Below are 16,517 nucleotides of genomic sequence, written 5' to 3' on the forward strand. Positions count from 1 at the left end.
TGTCCCCTAATGACACAAAAGGGTAGTAAATTAAAGTGACGCCTGAGGGATATATATATATATATATATATATATATATATATATATATATATATATATACACACACACACACACACACACTCCTCGACAAGCAGCGACCGTGAGCGCCTCCGCCGCCAGAGCAGAGAGACCCACACCACTCTGCATCCAATTGTGCGCAAAGCTGCCGCTGGTCCGGTCAATGCTTACAGAGCAGGATGTAAATAGTATATTTCAATGACAAAAATAAAATAAAAACACAGACATCAGTAACGTTAGCTTAGCCTAGCGTAGTCATAGAGTTCAAGCTATCCAACTAACATGTCGTTCTCTGTCTGACGACCTGTAGACCTGTTCTATAGAAAAGGTTCTCTTAAATGGCTTCTGTTATGATCTGGTATATAGAAATTAAAAAGAAATGAAATTGACTTGACCTGATATAAGGATAGGGGAAACACTGAACTGATTCTTAAATATGTTGAATGTTGGATAAATAGGCTGTGTATTTTATGCCCATCTGGTATTTTCAGAGTGTTAAAAGTAGAAAAAACCTCAACAATGTAAACCGAACCGAACCGAAAAGGATCAACACTGATTATGAATCAGTTTCAGCTGCTGTTGTGCAAATGGCAGACAACAGGTGGAAGTGAGAGGCACTTATCAAGACAGCCCCTACCAAGGAGAGGTTCTGCAGGTGCTGGCCACAGACCATTTCTCTGTTTACATCCTTTCTGCCTACTGTTTTGATCACTTTTACATTTTGTCAGTGCTCTCAATGCAAGCTGTGACAAGAAGGTTTGCTGTTTGCACAGTGTCCAGAGCATGGAGGAGATACCAGGAGACAGTCCAGTACACCAGGAGACGTGCAGGGGGCTGTAGGAGGGCAACAACCTGGCAGCAGGACCGCTACCTCCTGCTTTGTGCAATGAGGAGCAGGAGGAGCACTGCCAGATCCCTGCAACCTCCAGCAGGCCACTAATATGCATGTTTCTGCTCAAACTGTCAGAAACTGACTCCATGAGGGCCCGACGTCCACAAGTAGGGCTTGTGCTTACAGCCCTGCACCCTGCAGGCCTCATTTTGACTTGTCTTGAGGAATTTCCACTCTCAAGTTGGATCAGCCTGTAATGTGATTTTCCAGTTTTATTTGGAGTTTCTATCCAGACCTCCATTGGTTAATAATTTGGATTTACATTGATCATTATTATGTTATTTTGTTTGTATGTAATGAATGAAGATTTTCAACTGGAATATTTCATTTATTGAAAGCTAGGACGTGTTATTTTTAATTCACATTACTATGAGGAAGAGATTTTCATTAAAAGGGCACAATCTACAGTGCTTCCCAGAGCTGACACTGCATGGCAGCTGAATTCCCAAGATATTTTTGAGATACAAAATAATACAACACTTTATCTTTGCAGGCTTCCATATATATATATATGTGTGTGGCTATTGGAAATATTATTACTCATATTTTAAATGAGATTTTAATCCTTATCCTTTTAAAAGATATTCAAATGTAGGGGAGAAAGAAGTAGCTAGCTGAGCTTTAGTTTTGCAGCATGCAGTCAGACCAGGTAAACTAGATCTCCCTGACAAATTGACTCCACCTCCAGGCTCCTTCGAAGAGAGGTAAGTAGCAAAGCTTGTCCCAACTGTCGTCACATTCAAAGCTGCAAAAAGGCCATTGATACTGTCTCGTCTCCCTTTTAATGGTATTTTTTCAAGTGCTGAAATTGATTTTTCCATTACTGACTTCTATTCCTGCCACAAGCACATTTTGTTGTGATCTTGTTTTGTGCTGGGCAGCAATTCAGCAGTAGTTTTTCCACAAGTGGTTTTAAAGTTTAAAGAGACTGAATAAGACTTCATCATCTTCAGTTTTCATACACGTCAGAATATGCCAAGAAAGGTCCTATCTCTGGATTTAAGCTTGCTCTCTGGCTTGTACTCGGCTTATCTCCCAAAGAGATATGGTCAGACAAAGTCAAATACTTTCACCACACAAAGGGAAAAGAGGAGGTAAAAAAAAAGAATTTTAAGAGCTTGAACAGTGAATCACTGATGATTTAATTGGAGTTAAAACACAACTGGAGAGACAGGTAGATTAAAGCCGGCTGAGCAACGGGGAGATAATGCGTTTCATATTAGCCTCAGCAGATTAGTATTAATAATACATATTCTGGAAAATAACTTTCCATTTAATCTTTAATAACCACAAGCATTTAACTTCAGCCTAAATGTAATACCCAACCACTACTGTGGGAAGCCATTGGGACAGACAGCTGGTAATACCATAACCTATGTGGTATACCTCAAGACAATCTATAATTCATACACCTCTATAGCATATTATCACACCTGTTTACACATGGGTGCTATAATTGCTCTCAAAACTAGGATTTACATCCATTCACTCTTCACTATTGACTTCTGTGAGAAAGATTTATCGTACTATAGTAGTCCCTGATCATGAGGACTGCTATAGCAAACAAGAATTGAAGCTACTGCAATGTCGCTACAGGAAGTAGCGACATTTTTGAGGGTGGTGTTAAAGGGTTAAAGAGCGTCCACCATACTGGGCTTTCACTGGAAATACTAACACAGTCCAGCCCTGAACAGGCGATGCAGATGTTGCCATAGCTGATTGTTCAAAGCTATTTTGTCCAAAAAATGATTTAGACACTACTAAAAGTGAAGAGCATTGATGACTTCTAGTCGGCAAGCTCAACCCTGACCTTTACTCTACATAACCACTCACACATCTAGAATGGCTCACTTCAGTCAACCTCACTTCACCAAGACAATGCCATCGGCCAAGTTTCGGTGTATTCCAGCAGAGGCAGCAGTTAAAACCCTGCAATAAATCACCACTTTGCATTCTCCCTTAGGAGCAAAAATCCAATAATAAAAATCTGAAAATTTAAATGGCTCAGTGACCCTTTCAGCCTAAAGGGAAAAAATGTAGTCGAATGTGATACAGAGGCTATAAAAAGCACAAACCCAGCACACGATGAGTGCAAACACTGCACCTGATTACTGTGCATAACCATTCTTGGGTAATAACACCATTAAAGCATTCACATTTTTCATAGAAATGTGATATTCCTGATAACCCACGTTTATTTGATTTATTTTGACAGGTCAGGTATGTGAAACATCTTCACATGTCTAGTGGCTTAAGGCATTTTTGCATCGGGAGAGCAATCAGCAGGTAAAACACTGGCTAAAATGTATTCACTTTGACCTCTAACCCAGTCTAACGACCTCACAGGGAGTGATGTAAGCAGAAAATACAAATGAAGAAATATAGGCTAATGCATGCCCTTAGGCTTGTCTAAGCTCCTGCAGCTGAGCAACATTAAATGTTTGTAACAAGGATTCAGCTCAGGTTACATAATTTTATCATCTCATTTACAATGCTAACAATTTTTCCATTTTATCCATTCATCATCATTTATTTTAATTCTGTGTGGGCCAGCACACAAAGGCAGCAGCCACACAAAGTAAAATATAATGAATCTGCAGAACCAAGATATGGACATTTTTCTGTTCCATAAACATGCTTTATTAAATGTTTACCCTCTCAGTCTCATGCAAGGAGCTCAATTTGTTCTAGACTCACCCAATAAAGCACAGCTCTCTTTTGTGCACAATCTATGGTGAATCGCTATATAACACAGCCTCCCACCAAATGCAAACTGATTTTTAATCAGTGTGATATTTTTGGCCAATTGTTAAATAATGTGTCAACAACTGCATCAGATGGATAGCCATTTGTTAATACAGACATGCCTTCTGTTCATTCAACCAAAATCACAGATGGGACTAAGTACAGCTCTAAGTGATGAAAGTTGAACCAAACTTGAAGTTGTTAAGGTGTGTGAGTGTCTGAGAGGCAATATACAGAGACTGAACCCTGTAACTCTTGTAACATTTCCTCTAGATGCACTCTCCTGCCAAAATGATTCTTTGTCCCACTAATGGTAAAGTCCACTCTTCCATCCACCCTGATGCTGAGTAAAGAGCATCACAAACTTATTGGAGGAGACTGTCTCACTTGAGTGTGGGTAGGGTAGCAATTATGGCTGTTTTTTTAAGACAAACATAAAAAATATGGTTGTGGGGATTAGACAGTGCACTTTATTTGGACCTATTACTGCTTTATGGCAACGCTGCATGAATATTGACTCTACAACCAAAAAATCTGTTACGCTCAAATATTGCATTTGCTCATAAATATTGTGCTTGATATATTTCTGAGCAGAGCCAGAGTTTTAAGAATTTATCATTTATTATAAAAGAGCTCCAAAATATGCTGCCCTACCAAAAAAACTTGTATTAATATTTCCTGGTTAAATAGCTGAATAACTTTCATTTCTTCAAAGTTTTGAAAATGGTAATGCAGCCCATGACAGTGAATGAATTATACTATGAAATGCACTATGCGTGATGCTGCTGTATGAAAACAATTTACTCTAATCAGTTAAAGGAAACTGTGAATGATTGAGTAATATTTTTTTACAAGAAATGTATCTGCATCACAGATTGTGTTTATGATGGTTTTAACAGTTTGTGTTCAATTTTAGATGAGGCACATGTCTGCAAATGTAAAGATAAAACTGCCAGAGGAAAAGTAGTGGTATAAAATATATGTGAACACATGCATTTTTCCAACGCAAATGTCACAAATCTGAAAAAATATGATTGCATTACACAATAATGTCAGGACGGCTGACATTAGAGAGGCTGAGGGAACAGTAAGCCCAATCGCTTACATTATGTGTAAGAAAGGTGGATGGACACCAGTGGAAGCCCAAAACTGCAGGCAAATGTTACAATAAAAGATGATCTATTAAATGCCAATAAAAATCCACTATGTAAGATGAAGTGTTGATCAGTTTATTGTGCAGTCTCACAACAAACGTAACCTGAAAATTTAGACGGAGCAATTAAGGGGGTGCAATGATTTGCATTGTTAGGCGGCAATCCCAGGATTTAGTGCTTCCTCAACCAGGAGTTTTAAGCTTCTGCAAGCAGTAAGAGCTTTTTCTTCTTTTTTTTAGCAGTCCATTAAGTTTGTTTATATCAAATACTGGAAACATGGGGAAAATAAATACTTTGCATGTCTAAAGGGAAAAAAAATGCCTGCCTACCACATTACATGGTGAGTTTGGATAAACTGCCAAAAGTAAATAAAGCAAGTCAAGTTGCTTTTTCATGCTTTCTGCTGTATGCTACGCTAACCAAACCACATGCTTGTTGTAACACTTTAGATCATTACACATAAGCAGGACTTAGGGATAAGCAGCTTTTTCAGCCACCTGTCCTTTGAGGCTAGTGGTTTAGATGTTAGAACAAAATCACTTAGCCCAAAATGGAGAATGTTGCTCTATTTATTTTATGTTTACTACTTAAATCCAGGCAAAAACATGTGATCACTAACAAAGCACACAAACAAAATCAGTTTAGCACTGGCCACTGCTAAAATGTATGACAAAAAAGCAAAGCAAAGTGATTCTGAGAGCGAGAGAGAGTGTGTGTTTTGTGTTTTAGACACAAATTACACTGAGGGGTCTCCTTAATGGATCATGGATGGATTTGTTATGGCAATGAAATACAAATACTTTTTTTTATTCTTGCTTGCCCAGCCAGCCAATTGTAAGACACTTTTCACTTGCCCACGCATAGAGGTTACTGGCCCTGGATAAGCAGGCAACCATTAATGTCAAGCCATCAATCTTCTCACTTAACTGTCAGAAAGTATATTTCCTATGATGCCCAAAGACGTATTTTTCCTATTACACATTTGCAATTGTCAAACGGGCAACTGCATGAGCTTGAGGCCATTAGCCATTAGGGGGTCCCTAAGGGCTGACACACAGCAATGTGGCAGCTACAGCAACTGGAACACCCTCCCCTTGAAAATTTCACAGACCCACAGATCATTTGTGTTTATGTCTCAGTTAAAAAAAAATCTTGCTAGCTGCTTCACAGGTATATTGTGTAAATGTGTTTAGCAGTTCATTCACTAACTGCAGCTCATTGTAATTTCAAAGCACATCCAAACCTATTTACTGCCCAGTGAGAAACAATTCTGGATGTTATGTATCATAACAATCAGCTGTCCCACTATTTTAGCACTGTGGTGCTAATGTCAAAGCAAGTGACATATAAAATTGAAAAACCTGTTTAATTATTTAGCACTGCCTGGCTCAGTTAGCATTAGTGCTGTCCTTGAGGCTATAGTGGCACTGTAAGTCTCTGGTGTTCAGGAACTCCAACATCTTTTCAGATATTTCAGGGGCTTACAACAACAACAACTACATTTTCAGGACTTTAAATGTGTCTACAAGGTCAAATTAATATCTTAGAACAGCATAAATATCTTTTTTTTGGGGGGGGGGGGGGCATTCATAGCGCTTTGATCTATTTCTCATAGGCATGCCTAAAAGGTCATAATCTGTGGTTAGAAATTCATGAGACTATCAAGCTTGCTGTTGGTCAAGGTATCCCATTTGCACCTTGTGATATGTGTTGAGTGGCCTGCAGTTGCCTCTGGGCCTTCTTGTGCCTTGAGTGCACTTGATATCTGTAACATGCTTTTTTTCCCTCAAAGAGTGGAAATATGTTGGACAAACCCTTAGCACAGTGACTCTAAAGGGAATTCATTTGAGGTTATATAGGTATATACATGCAATTTGAATCTTTTAAATATTGTCTAATGCTGCATGTCAAGTGCTTTTTCTCTGGATTCTCTGTGGTTGTAATCTTGACAGATTCTTAGTAATGATGTACAGTTAACGTCCCAGCTTTAGCACTAACAAATTATGAGTTAACCTCATATCATTAGGTACATTCTTCTTAATATGAGTGATACAGCATTTGCAGGTTAAGTCACATTAATAAATGTATTCCATGTTGAAAAATGAATGTTCATTAACCAACTATGAGTCATGTATCACTGATGGTAGCTGGATAAAAGGTAAGACCTGCATGCTGCCATGTCTTAGCACCCTCGCTACTTTGTCTGCGAGTCTCTCGGGATCCCAGGGAACTCATCTATCTGTAAGGAGCAAGAACAAGGTTTTTGATTTTATTTTTGGCGTGTATAAATTATTCAGAGTGCATCCCCCTACATTTATCTCCGATGGAGCCTGGCTGTTCAGTCGGTGTCGAACTCTCTCCACCTAAGTCTTGCTCCATCTGTCTTTCTCTTGCTGTGTCTCACAACCCCCACTCCTTCTTTCCAACACACGCCTGTGCACACACACACAGTAGATAAGATCTGTCTTTACCCCATCTCAGAGGAGCCATGGCAAGCACTCTCAGGAATATTGATCATGACACCGTTGTGTGGCAGGCCTTGTCTGCAGCTGCGGCACATTGCCGACAGAGCAAAAACTCTTTTGGGACGGATAACTGGGATTTTAGCTCTGTGTTATGAACTCTCATCCAGCTTGGTGGCCCACAAGACATAGCAGAAAAAGCCTTTACAAGAAGGTACCAACATGCTGAGAGCCTCTCTGGGGCTTGGATAAGTTGTGGATACTCTGAATAGTGTCACTGCATTATTAATCTAGAAGAAGGTTAAGGCTGACTGTCTGTCTTGTCCTACCCCACAGGCTAGACAAATCATTCTTGGCTCTCTCGGACCGTCCTGCAAAATCTTGTCAGAGAACAAATTGAGGACCTAGCATTCTGCTGCTGATGTGCTTTTGAGCAACAAATCTGACACAGAATAGTTCGAGTGAAGCTCAGCAGCTTACAGTGGAGCTCCATGGTTGCACAGGGCAGTTCCCTGGTGGAAATCTATAGGAGTCAGACTGTGAAGTAGAGCAGAGCTAAAAAAAGGACAAGTATGCAAAAGAACACGCACGCTCAGCAAAAACATTCCCCGTACAAATAAAAGCTCAACGAAGTTTATCCTGTGACAATCTGAAGGCACAGTCCTGCACATTATGCTTTTCATCTCATTATAGAGGCTGAAATTTTAGATACGAATATGTATGCATCACAATCTGCAGCAGTCCAGCTGAAGACAATATACAATGCACTGTTTTTGGAAGAGAAAATGAATTAAACCTCAGAGATGTAAAAAACAAAACAAAAATAATACTAAACAAAAAAAAAAAAACAAAAAAAGGGACAGTGTCCACATCCAGTGCTTGAGTCACCTCCAACAGTAATTTAAGCAGTGAAGCTCCTCTGAAGTACTTAAACTAGGACTTGGCAACATCAACAAAAACACATATCTTGATATTTTTTTTTCCATAAAGTAACAACAAAAAGACAGTTTCAAGTCAGATATACAGTGTGCTCTCCTCTGTGGTATTTGGCAGCATGTCTGCTGTTGAGACAGACACTTTTTATTTTCCAGCCTTCCATGAAATGTTGTTTCCGATGTTTATTGGGAGGATATCCAATTTTCAATTTTGGTATCCAATTTTTTTTCTCTAAATGTCTGCTGCAAAAAATGAAAGAATCTCTGGAATAAAACTGCACAGACAAATACTTAACAGAAAAAGATGATTGTATCTATAAGATCATATCTTTTATTATATAATTGTTTAAAAAGATCATTATATTAAATAATTTGAACGCAACATAAACTATAGACTAACGGACTACTCCTCCTTGGGCATCTTGTATGATAATATATTGACATATTTTAAAAACTGGAGCCCACACTCAACCATTCTTGGAGAGTGAACCTTGCTGACCTGTAGAGAAAACTAAGTAAGTGAAACATCCTTTTGTAGAGCTCTAAGTGCTATATGCAGTTGGTTACAGCTTCACTGTGCGCCCCTTTGGCTGGGTGACTTTAGTGTCATGTCATTTTCCATGGAAACTGTCAGCATTAGAATCAGCCTCTCAATAAGTAACCTATGATTAGCCAGGGAGCTTGTTTGCTTTTGGGTACTGTGGATATGTTATGGATGTTAAGTAAATTGGCAAACATCTGGGATGATATGAATAACCTGAATTTTCCACTAAACTTCGGAATGAAATAACTCCCACTGTGCAGCTGATGAACAGCGTGCTCCAGCATTCTAATAAATACTTGCTCGTAATTTCAATCCGCCCTCATGCTGAGAGAGGGCGACAGGCGAGGTCTCACTGCTTAGAATGGGGCCAGGAGAGTAAAACTACCGTGAAAACCGTGTGTGAGAGGTGCTTCAAAATGCAGACTGAAACTGCAGTTAACACAGTAATATTGCTGAATGTTTGATTAACCGAGCTCTGATTTGTGACTGAAATATAAATTGAATACGGAGTGAAATTACACCACGGTGAGGCCAAAATAGAAGCTTATATATTGTATATCCTTTTCAATGACATCTCAAAAGAATGCAAAAGGACCTATTGATCTTGGGGAAAAAAAACTGTCACCAAGGCCACACTGAAATAGGAGCCATTGCACAGTCTGCTGGACTAACAATAGACAAGTTGGAGGGATCGGGCAGGCTGGATGAAAGGCAACACAAAAGAGGCAATGTTACGTTTTTCAGTCCATCAAAAAGATGGAAAAAAATGTGTACAAGAGCCCATTATCTGCACCTCCTTACATCCCAACACACACACACACACATACAGTAGGACCACAGGGACAAGTTGGGTCAAGGGTGAGGCCATCGTAACAAGAATTGTGAAGCTTGAAGCAGTAATCTAAAGCTCTAGACTCTATGCATTCACTCATATGCACAGGAGAAAAAAAAGCTCCACATGGAATTAATAAACCTTCACTGGGCCAAGCTTCAAAAGTGCAAACAACCCACTCATGTCTTATGTTCCTCACAAACCAACTTGAAAAGGGTGGAGAGGCTGTAGATAAGACAGAATAATGTGCTTTTAAAGAAAGAAAAAAGATGTTTATAGTTAGTAAAAATCAGAGAGTTACACCTTGTAAAGAGCTACAACACTCTCCTTTAATCCAACTAAAAAAGAAACAAAAGTAAGTGATTGAGAAAATATCCCCAGAAGAATAATTATTCTGACGAGTAACACGAATGGGGAACATTATTCAGGCTTATTCAGGACTTATAGGTATCCAAGGCTCCTTTAACACCTGCTTCCCCTAATATTAACTGGATAGTTGTGGGTGATATCAGAACTTGTTCCTGAACATAGGAAAAAACTGCACAATCAAACTGACATTTTAACATTTTTCCCCCTTGGTATTCAGCCATGTAAGATTTCTGGGGGGTCTATTAAAAAAAAGCCTGGCAGTGAATTTATCATAGCTAGTGAAATTTATGAATAAGTCTTTTAGCTGGTTGGGTGCCAGTTGGCAAAAATAGTGGCTACATTTCCACTGAAATGCCACGAGCACAGTCCATCACTTCCCTGGTGCTAATGGACGACATTTTCTAAAATTTTTTTAGAGCACTTCAATTATCACACACCACACTGTATGCACTCAGAGACAGAGACAAATCCACAGTAGATGTGAGGAGAGAAAACAAACACAGGTGTGAATGGACATGCACCGTAGCATGATGTGTGCTGCTGCAATGCGTGTAGCTGATACAGGCACGTCAGTAGCATTACTCTAGGTAGTGTTTCCCTTTGATCTATACTGATGGATGGCAGTGACATCTGGCATACATATTCATGCCCCCATTAGAATAACTTTGCTTTCTGACTTTCCTTTTAGTGTCATCATAAATTTTTGATGACTTATGGCCACATGACTACTGAACTAATAAGATCACTATTATCCACACATTTACTTTGACTTTTGTTCTGGCAAAATTAACAAATGCTAGCAATCAAAAAATGCCTGTGTGTTCCTACCTAGGAAAAAAACAAAAATGGTAAACTTCTGACTGTGTAATAGCCTAATCTAAAACAATGGCCATCTTTTCAAATATTGTAAATCCTGCATATATCCTGAGTATAGCCTGGCTGTAGACTCTTATTAATCATCCTCCACCCTGGCATCTATTCAGCCTGATCATTTGAGTGCAGGGGTCAAATAGACCTTAACTCTCCTCATTCACTACTCACAGAGAGGACTACATATTTCTCATCTCACGTCTACCAGTGGCAACAAGCACTTTGGCCATAATCTATAGGAGGGGTGTATTAACTGGTGAAGTTATTTGAAATTCCATTCTTGTTCTCTGTTATCAGGTTTTGAAAGAACAAAGACTAAAGCGATGGAAAATAAAGGACTGAGAGGGACAGAGATGGACAAAGGGAAAAACAGAATCCACTCTTAGTTTGTCCAGAGACAAGAGAACTTTCCGTCCTTTAACTGATGCCAGGCCTACTCTGCTGTCACACAATGACACTATAATTACAGAGCAGAGACCAAAGGAAGACAGCCACTGCCCACTTAGCCTCCACAGCAGGAAAATCACCAAACACAAGGTAATTACACAACTCCAGAGCTCCACATCTGAATTTAACTGTCCTTGTCCTTCCACCAATCTCGTCTGAATCTTCAGTGTGCTTTCTTTAAGATAACAGGCATTTTTTTCTCTTGCCCTGAAGAAAGCGGATATTTCCTCACATATGCACATCCAAGAAGAATGAAGTAATCCCTTTTCCTGCTGGAGGCTGCCCAATATGTTATGGCATTAAGATTTAATCACCAGTCTATAGACATGCCAAAGCCTTCTGAGCAATCAGTGGGAATGATATTGCAGCTATTGTCATCGCTCTGTTCAGAAGTGGAAAGCTGTCACTAGCTTATAATGCTTTTTTTCTGCTGAGGCATGATAACATCTTTACGGCTTTCATGGGTGCACCTACTGTGATTAGTATATGGCACTGTTCATGAATGGCTGATGTACTGCAGCCCTAGGCAATTATTATCCCCACCACATTCATCTCACTAAGACCATTGATTTGCAATTAGTCCAGGGGTGATGTTACACGCTCAGGTCTCTCTTGTACAACCAGGTACAGTATCTTTTGCGCACTGTGCTCAGTTATTGTTGTCGAGTCCCACTGTGTCGCCCGAAGCTGTAAGTCAGCGTGGATAAAGTATTCACCCAGTGTGGTGTTGTCGACTTCCACCATGATCCTCGGAATTGCTGTGGGTATAAGTATGCAGGCGGAGTGGCAATGTGTGTCTCCTCACTCTCCTGCTCCTCCCCCTTCGTGAAGTACGCAGGAGGTTTTATCAAACCCTGACTGGGAAGACAGATGGCTTTGAATAGGGAAGCCTAATGTAAAAGTGTGTGGAGTATGGCGGAGAGGAAGATAAGCAGCAGCTGGCCATTTCTCTCTGGCTGTGTTGGGGTACAGGGCCTTAAATCACCTGTTATCTCCTGCAGCCTCAGCCAGACACTAATGGTCATCACAGCGGGCTGAACCCCGCAGGCAGCAGCAGCAACAGGGGGAGGCGGGGAGGAGACTGGAGCTATAGACCTGCCTCCCCACTGCTGCTGCAGCAGGCTGCACATGGACACACACAGGAATGGTGGATGTTTCAGCAGGAACATTATTTTCTGTGGTGTACAGTAGAGCAGACGTCCCACTGACATCCATTAGTTTACTGTAATATGTGACAACACTATTCATGCAGAACTGTAATATGAAAGGCTGCCTTCATGTAAACACCACATCCTGAATACAATCTAAACCAGGATAACACCCGAAATGGGGAAACCACTGTGCCAGTAAACAGTCACAGACAAGTGTCCAACAACGTTCATATTCTCTTCATATAGATCTTCAAACAATATGTAGTATAATACATAATATATATGTAATTTATTCTCTCAGATCTATGATCTCTCACAGCTCAGTGGCCTTGGAGTATGCACCTCTGACCTAAAAACATTGTATATGTATACATAAAAATACCATTTATATTGAGCACTCACTGCAAATATTAACTATGTGCACATACATCATGAGCTGGAAATGTGAATTTAGATGATATGTGCACAACCAATATAACAGCTGTATATCAACCATAACCATGATTAAAGCACACAGTAGCTGCTTTCTGTAGCATAGAGGCTATGTTGCTTGGCAAAAACATAAATATGACGACTTTATGTATTGCTGCACTAACTTCCCCAATGACATGATAGGGCAATTGTTCTCAATCATTGTCTGGCTGTTGTCCCGATCTCTAAACAAAAGGCTACTACAAATAGCAGGTGTTATAATAGAAAATACCAAATAATTGAGGAGAAACTTCTCACCCTCTCCTTTGACAAGGCCAAGAAACAAGCAACATGGCAGACATGTCAGGGTCCAGGTGTCCAGCTGGAGCAGGAGCGTTTGGGTCAAACAATGCAAGACTGTCCCGGGGCAGTGGACAAAGCTGGAAGATTGAGTCGTCAACTCCTGTGTCGTGTCCACAGGGCCCACTAAAACTGTTCTTCTTTCTAATTTACAGCGCCTTAAAATTAAATAAATTAAATCGAGACAAACATTTTAGCTAAAATGCTAGCTGGCCGCTGTACAGGCGCCTGTGATGCTCATTTGAACTTCGACCTCTCATTAAAACGGGGAGTGTTTTCAAATATTGTAATATTGTAATAAGTCCACTATGGTGGTGCTACAAGATCCGAACCTACGAAATCAAAGTTCTTCAAAGAGTTTCCTTCGAGTGTCAGTTGGTAGCATTCATTAGTGTAGGCATCCTCAGGTCGCTAATACGACTCCAGTCATCAAACGTCAATACGTACCCGGAAGTAGCCAATATGGCTCTTTTTTTTCTTTTATTCTTTTTTTTTTGCTAATATGCCTCAGTACATTGACTTATGTTTTTATGGAGATAATAGCTGTTTGTTCCAGTACTATTAAAAAATATTGTTTTCTTTTTATAGTTAAATCAAGCATATGCTGTATATTTACATGGGCTGTTGTTCATTATAGTAATATTTTAAATACGTTTGAATAAAATGTGGGGTTGTTTCTAACATTCATCTATTATTCCTATCGCTGTCAGCGGATAATTATTGCTAATGGGTTTGATGATAAAACTATGAAACAAATCAACAACTGAAGCTATAATAAACTGCTATTATCCTTTAAGGCACCATTGTATACTGTGATAATAATACATTCATCCCATCACATCATTACCATGCTTTAATATGCCATTGTTATGACACCACTACTAATAACACACTTGGTCTTCATCATGCTGGAAATTCAAAGAGCTTTATTGTCTGCTTTATAACAAAGAAAGCCACAGAGAGTAGACTGACTGCAGCTCAATTATCTGCGACATCACCAAGCTCTCAGACCAGCTGTGTTCTTCATGAAACTGTCAACAGCTCGTTGTTAAGACTGTTCTGCTGCAGAGATTTTTTTACTAAAAACCTGCACTCTGCTCTCAAAACATGTGTTTAAATGTTACTTGCAGGATAACAGCAACGTGTAGAAGTTTTGTTGAACTGCCATTATAAGGAATATAAAAGAGTAATATTTTTACAGATTAAAATGTGTGTGTGTCTTTTTGTGTGTGATCTCCCTTTAATTTACATTCTCACTCTTTCTTTCTCCCAGTGTATCTCAGCCCATGACCAAGCATACCAGTTTGAGATGAATGAGGTACATCTACCGATCTATCTGTTTTATGTTTGTATCTGTATGTATGTACAGGGCCAGATATGAGGCAGATCTACATGCAGACATTTCTCGGTAATACTGTAATTTGCATGGTAATGTTACACATAGATTGGTTGCATCCACATTTAAATGTAGTTGAAATATAGATCCCATCCAATGTTTCATATATGAGGCTCCTGGTCTGCTGCAGTCTGCATACAGCTCGATAGGTAGCAAAATAGCCATATACATATACTCAACAAAAATACAAACGCAACACTTTTGTTTTTGCTCCCATGTTTCATGAGATGGACTTGAAGATCTAAACTTCATTCCAGATACACAATATTACCATTCCTCTCAAACATTGTTCACAAATCTGTCTAAATGTGTGATAGTGAGCACTTCTGCTTTGCTGAGATAATCCATCCCACCTCACAGGTGTGCCACATCAAGATGCTGATCTGACATCATGATTAGTGCACAGGTGTACCTCAAACTGCCCACAATAAAAGGCCACCCTGAAATGTGCAGTTTTGTCTCACAGCAAAATGCCACAGATGCCACAAGCATTGAGGGAGCGTGCAATTGGCATGCTGACAGCAGGAATGTCAACCAGATCTGTTGCTCGTGCATTGAATGTTCATTTCTCCACCATAAGCCGTCTCCAAAGGCGTTTCAGAGAATATGGCAGTACATCCAACCGGCCTCACAACCGCAGACCACGAGTAACCACACCAGCCCAGGACCTCCACATCCAGCAGGTTCACCTCCGAGATCGTCTGAGACCAGCCACTCAGACAGCTGCTGAAACAATTGGTTTGCATAACCAAACAATTTCTGCACAAACTGTCAGAAACCGTCTCAGGGAAGCTCAACTGCATGCTCGTCGTCCTCATCGGGGTCTTAACCTGACTCCAGATCGTCGCCGTAACAGACTTGAGTGGGCAAATGCTCACATTCGATGGCGGACGAATCTCGGTTTACATTGTTCAGGGCAGATGGCAGACAGCGTGTGTGGCGTCATGTGGGTGAGCGCTTTGCTGATGTCAATGTTGTGGATCGAGTGGCCCATGGTGGTGGTGGGGTCATGGTATGGGCAGGCATCTGTTATGGACGAAGAACACAGGTGCATTTTATTGATGGCATTTTGAATGCACAGAGATACCGTGATGAGATCCTGAGGCCCATTGTTGTGCCATACATCCATGAACATCACCTCATGTTTCAGCAAGATAATGCACGGCCCCATGTTGCAAGGATCTGTACACAATTCTTGGAAGCTGAAAATGTCCCAGTTCTTGCATGGCCAGCATACTCACCGGACATGTCACCCATTGAACATGTTTGGGATGTGCTTGACCGGCGTATACGACAGCGTGCACCAGTTCCCACTAATATCCAGCAACTTCGCACAGCCATTGAAGAGGAGTGGACCAACATTCCACAGGCCACAATAGACAATCTGATAAACTCTATGCGAAGAAGATGTGTTGCACTGCATGAGGCAAATGGTGGTCACACCAGATACTGACTGGTTCTGAGTCCCCAGACCGCCAATAAAGCAGAAACAAAATGCACATTTCAGGGTGGCCTTTTATTGTGGGCAGTTTAAGGTACACCTGTGCACTAATCATGATGTCAGATCAGCATCTTGATGTGGCACACCTGTGAGGTGGGATGGATTATCTCAGCAAAGCAGAAGTGCTCACTATCACACATTTAGACAGATTTGTGAACAATGTTTGAGAGGAATGGTAATATTGTGTATCTGGAATGAAGTTTAGGTCTTCAAGTCCATCTCATGAAACATGGGAGCAAAAACAAAAGTGTTGCGTTTATATTTTTGTTGAGTGTACATATATATATATATATATATATATATATATATATATATATACACTGCTCAAAAAATAAAGGGAACACTTAAACAACACAATGTAAAGTCAAAGTCAGTCACACTTCTGTGAAA

Source organism: Parambassis ranga, chromosome 24 (assembly GCF_900634625.1).
Source record: "Parambassis ranga chromosome 24, fParRan2.1, whole genome shotgun sequence".
Classification (NCBI taxonomy): Eukaryota; Metazoa; Chordata; class Actinopteri; family Ambassidae; genus Parambassis; species Parambassis ranga.